This window comes from Anolis sagrei, chromosome 1 (genome assembly GCF_037176765.1).
Source record: "Anolis sagrei isolate rAnoSag1 chromosome 1, rAnoSag1.mat, whole genome shotgun sequence".
In the NCBI taxonomy this organism is placed as follows: domain Eukaryota; kingdom Metazoa; phylum Chordata; class Lepidosauria; order Squamata; family Dactyloidae; genus Anolis; species Anolis sagrei.
The window spans coordinates 301,577,161-301,591,909 of NC_090021.1; the positions used below are offsets into that span (position 1 = coordinate 301,577,161).

At 39.7% G+C, this 14,749-nt stretch overlaps 1 pseudogene; it reads left to right on the forward strand.

Annotated features, from left to right (window-relative positions):
- Positions 1-551: 551 nt before the first annotated feature.
- LOC132761826 (ubiquitin-conjugating enzyme E2 L3 pseudogene) lies at positions 552-1,020 on the forward strand (annotated as a pseudogene).
- The last annotated feature ends 13,729 nt before the right edge of the window (positions 1,021-14,749 follow it).

A 14,749-nucleotide genomic window follows, 5' to 3' on the forward strand; every position in this document is an offset into this window, starting at 1 on the left:
AAGCCTTTATCTTGGTCCCACCCTCATCTCAAGCTCCATTGGTGGGAACGAGAGAGAGGGCTTTCTCAGTGGCTGCCCCTTGACTCTGGAACTCCCTGTCCAGGGAAGCCAGAATGGCCCCCTCCCTGCTGTCCTTCTGGCGGCAGGCTAACACTTCTTTATTCATACAGGTTTTTAAAGATGAAGGTTTTATGATCAAGTCAGGTACTGCTGTGGTTTTTAGTTTTGATTATGTTTTCATGGGTTTTCACTGAATTTTTAAAAATACCAATTATATTTAATTCTGTTTTAATGTTTGCATATTTGTAGATTTTAAATTGTATTGAAATACTTTTAATGTAAGCCACATTGATTCTCCTTGTGGAGAGAAAAGGGGAGATATAAATAAACATAATAATAATAATAATAATGATCCAGAAATGTAACAAGTTCAATAATCTGATGAGTTTCTCTCTTAACATTATAATTGCTGGCAGTTGTGGTAGTAACAGTGATAACAATAATGCTGGTTTTCAGCATCCGCTGTCGCAATGCATTGTGGGGCGGCGGCAGCAGATCCAAGATGGCGGCCAGCAGGAGGGTGATGAAGGAACTTGAAGAAATCTGCAAGTGTGGAATGAAGAATTTCCAAGTTGATGAAGCTAACTTATTGACTTGGCAAGGGCTTATCATTCCGGACAACCCTCCATATGACAAGGGAGCCTTCAGAATTGAAATCAACTTCCCGACAGAGTACCCATTCAAACCTCCTAAGATTACGTTCAAAACAAAGATGTATCACCTGAACATTGATGAAAAGGGGCAAGTTTGTCTGCCGGTAATAAGTGCTGAAAACTAGAAGGCAGCCACCAAAACTGATCGAGTAATCCAGTCCCTCATAGCACTGGTGAACGACCCCCAATCTGAGCACCCACTCCGGGCCAACCTAGCTGAAGAATACTCTAAGGACCGTAAAAAATTCTGTAAGAAGGCGGAAGAGTTTACAAAGAAATATGGTGAGAAGAGACCAGTGGACTAAAAAAAAAAAATCAAAATCAGAAATCTGACAGAGTTGATGGCAGCAATGTGTGTTGAGAAGACCTGGAGCAGTGCATTTCAGACACACCACAAAAGCAGGATAACAATAACAACAGGAATAATTTTCACCTATGTTTACCTGTGGATGGTGGTGGGGAGTAGGCATTGCCTTTTGAGCAGTATAAGATGCAATGGGAGTAAGGTCCTTCTAAAAAGTAGCTTTTACAAGTTCCACTGGAGAACGACTAGCTTCCAAGTTTTTAAAATGTCAGCTTTTGAATTTTAATCTGATGTTGTTTTCCCCTTCCCTCACTAATCAAGAATATTATGGCGACTTTCATTTTGAGAAACCTCATCTTTTTCCATTGGTTTTTTTTAAAAAGTAGGATTTTCTGGCTCGCTACTAGTTGAGCTGTTCCCAACAATCTGTGTGAATAGCAAGAGAAACAAAAAAGTCTTTTGGGACTCATTTCAAGGGGGTCTGTCACAGGAAGGAGGGGGGAAGAGAGAGGGAGAGAGAGGTGGCATTTGCACACTGGAATTGGAAAGAGGATAGAATTACCAGTAAATGTTGCCCTGTGGTTTCTGCATTGAAGTGGCTGCATCTGGGCCACCTGTTGATGGCATGATTGGAGCATTAGTTCTTGCTCTGCCTTAGGACTATTGATAACTCTGCTTAACGTCGCCACAGGGGAGCCTTTGTTGGCGGCTGCAGTCACTTTGCCTGAGCAATGGTGTACATTGGCTCCGCCATTCAGGCCTTTTCCCCCCTGACATTAGCGCATTTGAATGGGCCACCAGTGAAGCCATTCATTGAGAACATGCACCAGGGCTTCTGGGTGGCCCAGGGCTGAGCCGAAAACTCTTGTTAATGGACTGTGAGTCTCAGCCTATTGATGTACATGAACTCTGTGACCAAAGAAAAGTGAGACAAAGATGTCCCTCACAGGAACATGTAGGTCACAATTGGACAAAGGCAGACATTGACCAGCCAAGGCTATTGGAGTCCTTGAATGAAAAGTGGGATACCTATAAATAAGGGAGAACTGCTGCTGGAATTCTTTTGCAGAGGACACACATTTCCTGTGACATTTACCTGGAGATACTCAGAAATAAATCAGACATCCCTCTAATTGGATATTTTAAAAATCCAGTCCGCATTTCTGTTGCTATTAGGCATTTATGCATCAGTCAACTGCCATGGAAAAGGGTGCATACTTTCAAAAGTATAGTAAACATGTCATTATACATTTCCTTCAACTTGGTTTCAGAAAATGCTGATTTAACTTTAACATAAATAAGGCTGCGATTCTGTATACACTTACCTTGGAGTAAACTTCATTGAACTTCATGAAATATGCTTTGAGTAGATGTGTGCATGGCAAATATCAGGAGAATTTAAGGAACAAGTGCTATATTTATCCGCAGGTTTAATTGTTTTTATAAGTAGTATATTTTGGCTGGGAAAGGCTATTATATTTGGCTGTATAACACAAAACATCAGTTGCTGCCTAGGAACAAAAGTCCAATATTTTTTCCCCAACAGTGGTCAGCCACATTCTTGTGAAAATGGACAATATGGCATAAAATAAAATATTTCCATTGTTATTTGTGTCCAGCATGTGATGTTAAGAGCTATATTGCCTCAGAATGTGGAGGTTCTACTAAGTGATGATGACTAATAGTTATTGACAATGGAGACCTGGAACAAAATGTTGCATTGCGAATTGTTCCTGTTCAGATATCTAGCAGCCAGTTGTCCTTCTTTCAGGACACCACATGCCATCCTGTACAGTACCACAGCATTCTGTAGTTATGGTTGTTTCTCATAGGGCATTGCCCCCTGTTACAAATGCTAAACTCAAGAGTAATTTTTTTCACACTCCAAATTTCTAGAATTGCAGAGAGGGAGACACACACACTGAAAATAATCTGCACCTAGAACTCTTATATCTGCTGTGTCTGTTCCTGTTCAGACATCCAGCAGCCAGTTGTCCTTCTTTCAGGACACCACGTGGCATCCTGTACAGAACCACAGGAGAGAGAGAGAAATTTAGAAATTAAAAAAAAAATCAGTACATGACCAGATCTTTCTGAAACTTTGCAAGAATGATAATCCCTAGTATTCCCTTTTGGGAGCCGGGCTAGAATGTACATTATATTAAACATTTCCATTGTTTTGCTTTTAATAGAAGAGTTGGAAAGTTTTTGTTAGAACTTGATTGCATTCTGTATCTATATCTTGAAACAGCACATTTTATGTGGATGTGTTTTTACATAATTAGATACACAAATACAATAAAGACAATGTAACTTCTATAACAAATTAAAACAGATACAGTATAAAGTTAAGTAAAACCAATGGCAGAGGACAGCAGCAGTGCAGATGTTAAAAATAGGAAGAAGTTTTTAAAACAGAAGAGAGAAAATCTGGGAAGAAAAAAAAAATAACATACAAAATAGTGACCAGGCAATCCTTATTCTGAAACCATTTCAAAACTGTGATCCCATCACTAACGAGGCCCTGCCACAATTATGAAATTGGAGTAAGTAGTTATATTTTATTATCACTAGTTGTTTTTGTTGTTTCATCTTTTTTTCCATTTTCTATATTTGATTTACTGGGCTAAAAGGCTAGATTTTACAAAAGTTAATGCCCTTAAAATTATTTTACTCAAAGCATAACTTATGTACAGGTATGTGCCAAGATGTATAAAAATTACATTGTTTTATGAAAGGGTAGGGCTGAAATCAGTCTTGGCTTCAAAAGATTTTTTACATTTGACATTCAAATGATACCTCCATTGGTGTTTGAAATGACATAAAAGGCCTGCGATATGAAACAATAACATGCACACTTTTGTGGTACCTGCTCCCTGAAGTGAATTGATTTATGTCACTTCATGGTAAGTCCAGAACTGGGTGAAATAGCCAATACTCAGCAGGCCTAGCCATGGACGTTCCACTCCAATCAAAAGAAGTACTTGGGGACAAAATTATGAACATCAGATACACTTTATTCTGAGAGGAATGGAAATTACACTTATAAACATACAGTAAACCTACTGCAGTTGGAGCACAACCATCAAAACAAATAATACTTTGGCAGGCTTCAAAATGATGGGAAAGCATGTGTTTCACAATTTTACTTTGGCTGTTAAAAGTCAGGACTGATATTGTAAGCCATCAGCATATAGCCTACAGTGAGTTGTATGCCTTCTCCTGCCGTCTCTAATTATAGTAGTTACTTTGAACCATCAGGAAAGTGTTTGATTTCACAGTTCATTCTTGAAACATACTGGATTTTTGAAACACATTATATTAATTTGTTTTTGCACACCATCACTCTCCCCTCCTCTCCATTTGCTCTATGCACATGCATCAGCCATTATTGCAGCCTACCACTTTGCCCTTGTTAATATATCCAAGATCAGTCAGTTCAAAGATTTAGGATATATGCATTTACTTGGGATGAAGTTAATTCCAACTGGGTAGGGGAATCTGATTTTTCTCAATGATCATAAGAAGCAGTCTTATATTAAGTTGGGATATTTGTCCAGCCAGCCCAATACTGTCATACCCTCCAACTCTGCCAACCTGGTAAGGACTATCCAGATTAATGACATTATCAGATGCAGTGTTCCCCCATTTCTACACACTTTAAAAACATTTTAAAGATGGATTCCCACAGAAGCCATCATACAATGCAGAACTAATTCCACCCAGCTGCCCATAATTAGTGCAGAAATTGCTAAAATGTTGATTTTAACTTGGAATGGAACTGTCAGTTTCCCCTGTTTTAGATCATTGTAATGGTGTTAAAGAGTGGTAATTCCTGTGTACTGTCTTGAAATGTGCCTAGACGCTTCTTTTCTTGTCATTAATAAAACACTTATGGTAATTTTTAAAAAAATATTTTTTCCTTCAGAAATTGTGCAATTTTGATGCATTATGAGTTTGCTGTAGCTATATTTCTCCCCTTATTTTAGATTTTGATTTTGGACTTCCGCAGTTCCAAGGTTTCTTCTTTTTAATTTTAGAAAAAGAAATAAAGTACTATGGACAGAGAATACACTTGCCTGCTTGATACCTCAGAGTGGAGGATTTCTGTAGAAATGAACAAAGTACATCACGTGTAATGGTGGCAAATGGATTATCTGTTTTTCGAAAATACAAAAAAGCATATAACATTGGTAAGAAGACAGTTCCCTCTGCTTTATGGTCCTAATGGGATGGAGTCCTAATCCTCCAGTACCATTTAAAAATTGATTTTAGGACCTCATCACATTGACAATGAGTCCACTTTAAATTTGGTTGCTGCCTTGTGCAGAATTTTGCAGTTTGTAGTTCAGGGAGGAGCCTTTAACAGCCACACTAAACTACAAACCCCAGAATTCTGCAGGAGGCAGAAGCCGAATTTAAAGTGGATTCATTCTCTAGTGTGATGAAGTAGTTAGAAGGTCCCAGTTTCCCTCTACGTTTACCACTTTCCTTGGATTACTTCATTTGCTGCAAATAGTGTTTGAAATGAAAAAAGGGATTTGCATCCAATTAGCTGGGGAGCAGGTGGGGAGAAAACAGGAAGAGGTGGAGTCTCACCTTCCTTGCAGACTTGGAGAAGAGCAAACTGCTACAGTCTCTTCCAGTTTGTGTCTTCTCCCTCATTCAAAACTTTAGCCATCTTGACCATACTCTGATTTGTTTGGCCAAACCTTCCTCAGTATTTATCTGTGAAATGTTGGAAGTTATGCTGCCAACTCTGACTAGCAGCTATTCAGGATTTTAGACAGGAACCTCTCCTAACTAACTGGAGATTAGAGGTACTCCTGAATAATCTCCAATCAAAGTACTAATGAGACCAAACCCTGCTTAGGTTTCAAAATAGAATGAGATCAAAATTCAAAGAGACCATTTTCAATAGTGTATATGTTGACCTGTATTGCTGTTGAAAATTTCCAAAACTATGTTTCTTAGATCAATCCATATATGTACAAATGCCTAACAAAATGGCGTATATGTACAAACTATCTTAATGGAATAAAGATGTCAGTGATTAATATGTTTAAAAGTACATGCCCTCATTTGTGGAAATACCATTCCAAAGGAGAAGAAATCTAGACTGTATCCCATTATGCTTCAAGTATGGACAATTTAATGCCTAATTACAATATAAAATTGTTCCACTAGTCAGTTATTAATATGAAAAAATAAGAACACCTGGGCCTTAGTATTATTTACAGGCATTATCCACCACCATTACTTTTGAAATACCAAAAGAAAAAAGAAAAATTGCTAAAAATGACATGACATTAGGACTGAAACTTTGTGCATATTCACCACTCCAGGAATCATCAGCTGACACTGAATGCACTGACTTCCCACTAGATCCCTTGTTTTTTTTAAAAAAAATATTTCTATTAGATCACATATTTTATATTTCATTGGATGCCACAAAGTCTAGATCAGTGGTTCTCAACCTGTGGGTCCCCAGAGATTTTGTCCTCCAGCTCCCAGAAATCCTAACAGCTGGTAAACAGGCTGAGATTTCTGGGAGTTGTAGGGCAAAACACCTGGGGACCCACAGGTTGAGAACCACTGGTCTAAATCATATTATCATAAATATTTTCCACAAAACTTCTCCAAAAACTCAGTCCAGGCTAGGATTTTGCAATAAAAATGTATCCTGGCCAACATTCCAGTCAGCAAGTGACTCAGGAACCAAGTGTTTGGAATGCAAAAGCAGTCACAGGACATACAGAAAGATGCAGGGAGAAGCAATAGAATGGCCATCATTCAGTCCAGATGTTGTTCAGCAAGTTAGTATTCCGGATAAACAATGTCAGCAAGAAGTAAAATAGAGTCATAAATTACAGCTAGTCCATGTTCTGGAAAATATGAAATCCGAAAAAGCACTCCTAGTTGTCAAGAAAGAGAGTTAAAAACTGCCACAAAATGGCTAATAGATTTATAGGTAGCTGTCTCCAGACACAGGTGCTGAGATAGGTCAGTGTCTCCTATTTAATAATCAGTGGGAACAGCACACTCTCTCCTTCATCACACAATGAAAGATGGTAATGGGTCTTCAGCCTCCTGCAATGGAGTAGGGCCCCCTCTGCCCTAATTCCCAGCTCCTCAGACTCAAAAAGACCATTCTTACCTGCAGATTGAGAATCACTGCCTTAGTTGGTTTCTTATCTCTAATCTATTTAAATAATGTTTAATTGTTGGCCTTAGTGATTTATGGCTTCATCCCATTAGGGGTGAACAACAGGAGGAACCATCTTTTTTGCATGTGGAATCATCTTCTTTGAATGGTGTTTCATGGGGTACTGTCTTCACACAGGATCACTACCTCCTACTATTAACTCACTTAGACACAAGGCATCATTCTTAAGATACCATTTCTATGGGGTCATTTGCCTTGCAAGCTCTTTTACTCCTGTCAAACCCCTTACTCCAGAGGTGACATAAGGCATCCTTCATATGACACAACTTCTATACAGCCCGTTGCCTCTCAAGATCCTTACTCTAGAGGAAACAAGGACTTAAAAAAACCACTTCTTTCAGTGGGACCCACACTGTCTTTAAATAATTAATGTACAGAAGAATTATGAAGGGGTACTCCATAAAACAGAGTGTAACAGAGAAATCCTATTCCCCAAACAGATACACATTTTAAGCATGCAATGGAGTGGAGTTGATTTGTGTCTAACTTAGAAATACTCCCATTTTTATTTGCAGAAGAGATGAAGTCCCAGATTGGGGAGGTAAGGAACCACAGAAAGTAGTCCTCCGTGGGAGTCCTTCTTTGAACTGTCTTTGAAGTGTATAGAAACAGAGGAGGAAAACTGTCTGATGAAGTCATATGTGCTCCTTGAATTATCTCTTCTTTTGTGTCTTATTGTTTGCTTGCATTTTTTGGGCAAAATCTGAGTCCCTTTTTGTTTTGCTTGTGTTCCTCCACTGGGCAAGGTTTTAATTTTCTGAAGGAAACTGTCTTACGTCTATGTTGCTCTTTAATCGTAGCATTCTCTTTCATGTGGTGATATCTTTGCTGGATACATTCCAACTGAACATCCATTATTGTGATTATGAATAACCACCAAGTTTCTTGGAGAGATCTGACCCTCTTGACTTTCCCTTCTGCTTCCTTTTTATCAGTCTTTTCATTTTTAAGAAATTTCTTCTTTTGAAATCAGATGTGATTGTGTTGGCAGTTATCCTTCAACTACATGATGAATTTGACAGCTCTGTAGTCTTTGTAAATCATTGGTACAAAGTCTCATCACAATAGGCCCAAGGCATTTCTCAGGATTAAGAAATGATTCCAGAGCATGGCCATTTAGTATACTCTTCCTATGACTAGTACACACATTCTGTGTGAGGGAAAGTGAAGTCCTACACTGCTGGAATGGCCTCTCTTTCAGATAACAAACACCATGCTCAAACTCTTACACTCTTTCCTTTTCAAGAGGACTCACTATGGTTTGGTGGAGTCAGTTCAAGGCCTTGGTGACAGAACCATGACAGTGAAAGTGGTATAAAAGTGCTATATTCATTCATTTTGAGTGGCTGCAGATAATATCAGCTGACAAAAGCACAGAGGCAACCCACACCTCACATATAGTCTCAATTTAAGTACATACAATACACCTGAATGCATATTTTCTATTTTTTATCATTTAGAGAATACAAGTGGGATCTGCAATAAAGTGATGCAGCGAATTGTCACAATTTCACAAGAATATTTCTGTTTTGGGAGCCAGCCAGTCAACCAGCCAGCCAAGGTTCTATAAAGTGGGATGAACAACTTTTGGGGATTGGGGGCCACATTGGACCCTCCGTGAACCTTGTAGGGATTGCACTATTCCACCACGTTCCCTATAGAAAGAATGTTACAAATTAAATTTGTTTGCTACGAACATACCTAGATCAAATCAAGTCTAAATTCTCCCAAAATGATTAAACTGAAGGTGTTACACTTTGGACATATCACAAGAAGGCATGACTCACTAGAAAATACAATAATACTTAGTAAGTTTGCAGGTGGCAGAAAAAGAGGAAGACTACTTTCCAGATGGATAGACTCAATCAAGAAAACCACACTCCTTAATCTGCACAACCTGAGTTGGGCTGGTGACTTAAGAGGTCTTTCATTCACAGGGTCAATTTGATAGCAGTGAGCAACAAAGAATGAGATGTCTATACAATGCAATCACGCTTCCTAAGAGAAGTACAGGCATGTATAGCTGATTGATTCAGTTCAGTAATTAGCAATTTTTAGAGCCACCTGCTTATTCTCCCATTATAAAATATCCTGGCATTCCAGAATTTTAAGGTGAGCCCAAACTGACTGAAAAATATCAGAGATTTTGTTCCTATTCTTGCCAAATTTATTTGTTGCTGTTAAGTGCCTTCAATTTTTTTTCTTATTTAATGTATGGTACCCTAGGGTGAGTACGATTTTCTAGGGCTTTGCCTTTGGCTTCCTCTTGAGGCTGAAAACATTTGGCCATAGAAACCCAGTAGGTTTCATGGCTGAATAGGCATTTGAACCTGGTCCTAAGACCCTTCCACATAGCTATATAATCCAGAATATCAAGGCAGATAATCCACATTGTCTGCTTTGAACTGGAAAACCTGAGTCTACACTGCAATATAATCCAGTTCAAAACAGATAATGTGGATTTTATACGGTTGTGTGGAAGATTCTGGCATACACTCCTCCCTTCTACTAAATTCAGTGAATGCAAACTCCTCAATCTGCAGCTATTGAAGTACCGGTAAGTAGAGGACAAAGCAGAAAGTGTTAGGAGGAGAAACAAACTGGGACATTTTAAAGACAGTCGAGGAATTGGATTACTGCAATGTGCTCCACATGGGGATGCCTTTGAGGACTGTTCGGAAGCTTCAACTAGTCCAACGGGTGGCAGCCAGATTGCTCACTGGAACTGCATACAGGAAGCATACCACCCCACTGTTACATCAGCTCCACTGGCTGCTGATATGCCACTGAGCACAATTCAAAGTGCTGGTTTGCCCTATAAAGACCTAAATGGTTCTGGCCCAGCTTACTTATCCGAATGTATGTCCCTATACAACCATCATCGGACACTAAGATCATTGGGAGAGGCACTGCTCTCAATCCCACTACCCTTGCAAGCGTGGCTGGTGGGGACAAGAGACAGGGTCTTCTCAGTGGTGGCCCCCAAGCTGTGGAACACCCTCCCTAATGAAATCAGATTGGCCCCCTCCCTCCTATATTTAGGAAAAAATTTAAAACTTGGTTGTGGGACCAAGCATTTGAGCAGCAGATGTAGCGATAATAATGAGAATGATTTATTGGACTGGCAATGGAGTGATCTGGAGTATGACTTGCACTTGCGTGATTTTAATTGGATGTTTTATATTTGATATTTTAGCAATTGCTTTAAATGTAAGTTGTTATTATAATTGTCTTTGTTTGGGCATCTCATGATTGCCAATTGTGAAGCCAGGGGTGAGAAGGAAGGGATACACATGTATGAATTAAACAAATAAATAAAAGTAGGAAAGTAGAGAATTAAATAATATTATTTAGGGAGCCCTCGGTGGCACAGTGGACACTGAGCTTGTTAACCAAAAGGTTGCAGGTTCGAATCCGGGGAGCGGTGTGAGTTTCCGCTGTCAGCCCCAGCTTCTGCCAACTTAGCAGTTTGAAAACATGCAAATGTGAGTAGATCAATAGATATCGCTCTGGCAGGAAGGTAACGGTGCTCCATGAAGTCATGCTAGCCACATAACCTTGGAGATGTCTACGTACAATGCCGGCTCTTTGGCCTAGAGATGGGGATGAGTACCAACCCCCAGAGTCGGACATGACTAGACTTAATGTCAGGGGAAAAACTTTACCTTTACCCTACTGGGACAATCATGGGAGTATGCTACGGAGATTAGCTGTGACAAATATTCTGCTATTGTCTCCTCTAAAACTGCCAGGCCATCAAGTGCTAATCAAGGTGGTCAGTTGAAACATTCAAACCTAGCTCCAACAGACAAGAGTTCTTTGTCCCACCCTGGTCATTCCACAGATATATAAACCCAATTTTCCTAGTTCCAACAGACCTTACTACCTCTGAGGATGCTTGCCATAGCAGGTGAAACGTCAGGAGAGAATGCCTCTAGAACATGGCCATATAGCCCAGAAAAAACCTACAGCAACCCAGTTTTTTCCTCCTCTGACCCAACAAGGCTCGTTTTGTCTTCTCAAGTTTTATATACTGCTTACAATTAACAGAAAGGAAAAGGAGTCAAGAAGTAGGCAGGCAAGGAGGCAGGCAATTGGTAAAAGAGCATTTCAGAGCTTTGGAGTGCTACAGTGGGATCAAGGAGGGAAAAAAGCATCTTGCTAAATACTAGTTTGCACATTTCCCTTTTGATTTGTAACAGGCAAAGTGTATACAGATAGGGAAACTGTTGCACTTTGCATTTCCCTGGTATTTGTATGACAAAGTTGTTTTCCTTCTTTCCCTGGATCTCACCCTCCTTCATTTCCTCAGTTGTGAACTGGTGTGCTTCACCTTCTCTTGTCACTTCTCAGATTGTTAGCCCGTTTGGGGTGCTTTTGGTGTCAGTTTCACAAAAAATGAAGGGAGAAAAATCAATTAGGATGACAAAAATGTTTCAGAGACCCCAGGGCCTAAGTGGACCCACTCCAGACATGCTTAATATTACTTCTGGGTGGCTTGAGATTTCTTAAGAGACTGCTTTGAGACTTGAGTACGTTTCTCCTTAGGTCCTACTTGGGCACTGAGATAACATTTTATTATCTGACATGATGAAAATAATATAGGGTTATTTTAACACTGATCTCTTTTTGTAAAAAAATGTTTCAGCATTTCTACATTCTGAGCGACAGAATATATCTCAGTGAAATCATAAAAACCAAGGTTGCATTTCATTCTGAATAATGTTGTGAAACCAAACTATTCATCATTCTTCACAAAGAGGTCATACCCTTACCTGTTTCTTTGAATTTGCAGGACACATCCACAGTGCAACTCTATAAAAGAGAAATATTTCCATTTTAACATTCAACTTCTGTAACCTTTGGCAACATGTGTTATCAATGGCTCTTTGTTGTTAAAAAAAGTGGAACTGTAAGCTATCCACAAGGATATGCAGGGCATTGCTATAGCAACACTGTCTGCCTTCCAGCACCACAAGAGACGCTATGAATAAAAGATGGAGGTCTTAAGACAACCAAACAGCAATGGATGTTTCAACTCTTCTAATAGCTGACATTTGCAGTTATTTTGTTAAATGAAAAATGCAAAAATTTGGGACAAGACACAGCATGATTAGGAATAAGCATTCAGGATCTGGAAAGGTCACCTGTGAAAGCATTTTGTTTAGCCAGTGTATATCAAGCTTATTATTGTGTAGTTAGTGTTCATCAAAGTTTTTTTTTTCACTAATAAGGGTATAATCGTGTATCTTCTTACCTGCCAGTCAGCTCAGCACACTCTGTAAGGTTTACTTCTGAGTAGGTATTTTAAAGAACTGCAAATGAATCCCCGACTAGAGTGACTTAGGTGACTTAGGCAAACCCTCATAGCCCGAGGATGATGGTCCTCCAAATGTAGTGTTTTGCCGGTGGGTCTGTAGGTGGCTGTGGAGCCCTATTCTTGATTCACACATTGGTTTCCAGGTGGTAGGCGGTCCCAGTCAGGGTTGGCTTGATGTGCCTTCCTCTTGGCACGTTTCTCCTTTTCGCCCTCCATTCGTGCCTCTTCAATTTCTGCAGCACTGCTGGTCACAGCTGACCTCCAGTTAGCCCGGGCCACTCAAGGGCCCGGGCTTTCCAGTTCTCAATTTCCAGTTTTTAAGGTTGGCTTTAAGCTCATATTTAAATCTCTCGATGGACTGTCACCTTGTCATGGTGAGGGGACTTGCATGTTCCAATGAACCTGCAGGTGTAACCTCCAGAGTCATGTACTCCCAGGAGGGGCCACAGGGGAGGATCCAGACCAAGAACAAGACAAAGACTCAACAGTGGAATAGGCAGAGGATAACATGGTAAATGTTACAATGACTGTAAAGGCAGAAGAAGCCTGCAAGAGATTGAGAAGTCACCTTTGTTGTATTAACCGTGCCACATGTGCGATCTCACTCTGTGAAGACTGTGTGCTGATCGGCTGTACACCGACCTCCACACATTAAAAAAACTCATGCACAGGCATCTTCCTAACTAGAGTAGTCACTATGTGTCTAGTGATGACTGAGATATATTTGTTTAGAATGGGTCTGAAAAAGTTTGGAAGGTATCTTGAATGTAGCCTTTTATCATATGTGAAATAAGAACTAAACAAAGTTAATGCAGATAATTTCCAACATCATGTGGCTTGCTTGCAGTGTCGGACCCTTTTGTTTACAAGACACCATATGAAAAGGTTAATGGTTACTGGGCTGTTTTGTTGGATAACAATTTCAGGTAATTGCATATTGATGTTAAGTTACTATCTGATTTACTTTTCTGGCTGCTAAATGTGATTACTTTAACTGATCAGAAATGCCCCTGAGATCTTCCTCTGAAATTCACTAAAGTACTGTAAAATTCTGGTAAAATGTCATGGTGTTTCACTATCAAGAATGCACTCTGATATCAACTGTGTCGCAATCCATTTAATATAGACTGCAAGGCACATTCATGACATCATTCTACTTGTCTGGAAACAATGTGAGTTTTGGATTATTGAAGGCTTTCATGGCAGGAATCACTGGGTTGTTGTGAGTTTTCCAGAGGCTTTGTTTATTTATTTATTTACTTACTTACTTACTTACTGTATTTGTATACCGCCTTTGGTGACAATTGGTGACTCAAGGCAGTTTCCAACAAATCAGTATACATAAAACATAATAGACAAAAAACATTAAACAGTATAAGACATCACAAAAGCAATAAAAGCAACATCATCAGTGTCTCATTATTCTCAAGCATTGCCCAATTCCATTGTCAGGTCATTCAATTTCCTATTATTAGCTACTCTGCATTCACTCCTGACATTTCACCTGTATCTGTGGCAGGCATCCTCAGAAGTTGTGAGTCTGTTGGAAACTAGGAAATGGGGGTTATCTGTGGGATGTCCAGGGTGGGAGAAAGAACTCTTGTCTGTTTGAGGTAGGTGTGAATGTTGCCACTGTCCATCTTGATTAGCATTTAATCGCCTGCCAGTTTCAAGGTCTGGCTTCTTACTGCCTGGGAGAATCCTTTGTTGGGAGATTATTAGCTGGTTGTTTCTTGTCTGGAATTCCCCTGTTTTTGAGTGTTGTTCTTTATCTACTGTTATGGTTTTTGAGTTTTTTTAATACTGGTAGCAGCCGGATTTTGTTCATTTTAATGTTTTTTTTTCCTTTCTGTTGAAATCATCCACATGCTTGTGGGTTTCAGTGGCTTCTCTATGTGGCTTCTCTATGTTGTCAGAGTGGTCCAGCATTTCTGTGTTCTCAAATAATATTTTGTGGGCCAGCTAATTGCTTCCCAACAAAGGATTCCCCTGGGCAGTAAGAACCTAGACCTTGAAACCGTCAGGCCAAAATGATAATCAAGGTGGCCAATGGCTACATTCACCCCTACCTCAAACAGAGGTAGGTGTTTTTCATTGCTGGAATTACATTACAACTGACAAATTAGAGCAAGCATCAATCCAGATAATAGACAGCTATTGCTGTCCCTCTGAATTTTGGTACCTTG